Below are 1,818 nucleotides of genomic sequence, written 5' to 3'. Positions count from 1 at the left end.
TCTCTCAGCAAAGTCTACTTGTTTAAAGGGCCCCCATAATCCTGGAACACCCACAGACCCACCCACTCTGGGAACAACAGCCAGGGCAACAGCTAGAGGGGCACCAGTCCCATATGGAAGTGGGAGAGTTGTCTGGAAAAGGGGCGAGTGCTGAGCAAGAGGCATTGTTCCCTATCAAACCCCTCCCCCACATACAGTGCCATGATGTGGTGAAATGGGTCACTCCACACTGAAAAATACCTAAGGCTCTGCCCCTTACAATGTAACAGGTATGATAGCTCTTCCTAAGACACAGAGGCAAACTAACACAGGAGGCTGTCAAGTTGAGGAGAAAGAGAAGTATGGCCCAAAAGAGGGACTGGATCAAGGTTCCAGTGGGAGATCTAAGCGACAAGGAGGTAGCCAACCTAACAGATGTAGAGTTCAAAACACTGGTGTTAAAGATGCTCACAGACTGGACAGATATGCTTAAGTATGGCAGACGCATAAGGGAAGAAGTTAAGGCTATGCTAAGTGAAACGAAGGAAAATCCACACAAAACCGATGGTGCAGGGAAGGAAACTGGGGTTCAAATCAATAATTTGGAACATAAGGAAGAGAAAAACAGTCAACGAGTATAGAATGAAGAAACAAGAACTGAAAAAAAAAAAATAAGGAGAGACTGAGGAACCTCTGGACGACTTTAAATGTGCCAACATCTGAATCATAGGGGTGCCAGGAAGAGAAGAGGAAGAGCAAGAAATTGAAACCTTTTGTGAAAAAATAATGAAGGAAAACTTCCCAAATTTGGTGAAGAAAATAGACATACAAGTCCAGGAAGCGCAGAGAGTCCCAAACAAGCTAGACCCAAAGACAACCACACCAAGACGCATCATAATTAAAATGCCAAAAGTTAAAGATAAAAAGAGAATCTTTAAAGCAGCAAGAGAAAAGCAGAGAGTCACCTACAAAGGGTGCCTATAAGACTATCAGCTGATTTCTCAAAAGAAACTTTGCAGGCAAGAAGGGACTGGCAAGCAGTATTCAATGTGATAAAAAGCAAGGCACCACAACCAAAACTACTCTATCCAGCAAAGCTATCATTTAGAATGGAAGGCCAGATAAAGTGCTTCCCAGACAAGATAAAGCTAAAGGAGTTCATCATCACCAAGCCATTGTTATATGAAATGTTAAAGGGACTTATTTAAGAAAAAAATATCAAAACTATGAACATTAAAAGGACAACAAACTCACAACTATCAACAACTGAATCTAAAAAATAAAAACAAAAACAAACTAAGCAAACAACCAGAACAGGAACAGAATCATAGGTATGGGGATCATTTGGAGGGTTGTCTGCTGGGAGGGGGAAGAAGAAGAAATGGGGAAATGGTGCAGGTGTTAAGAAGCATAATTGGTTGGTACAAAATAGGGGGAAGTTAATAATATAGGAAAGGGTGAAGCCAAAGAACTTACATACATGACGCATGGACTGAACTAAGGATGGTAGGATTGCTGGAGGGAAGAGGGGTACTGGGCAGAGGGGAGCAAAGGGGGAAAAATTTGGGACAACTGTGACAACATAATCAGTAGAATATACTTAAAAATTAAAAAATAAAAACAGTAAGGAGAGAAAAAGGAAGTGAGATAGGTGAGGTGGAAGGGAAGTCAGATAGAAAGAGAGATTGATTTGAATTGATCATGATTAAACTACCACAGTCTTGCGAATGTTACAGGAACATAGGACCATGTGAGCCTAGACAGGGCTTTGGAAATGCCAAGGCAAGTGGTAAGTGCTGAAGCTTAAGCTTAATGAACTTCACTCTTTTTTCTGGCCAA

The sequence above is a fragment of the Furipterus horrens genome, unplaced genomic scaffold (genome assembly GCF_987537825.1).
Source record: "Furipterus horrens unplaced genomic scaffold, mFurHor1.1.pri manual_scaffold_5, whole genome shotgun sequence".
Taxonomy (NCBI): domain Eukaryota; kingdom Metazoa; phylum Chordata; class Mammalia; order Chiroptera; family Furipteridae; genus Furipterus; species Furipterus horrens.
This window is presented reverse-complemented; position numbering follows the sequence as displayed.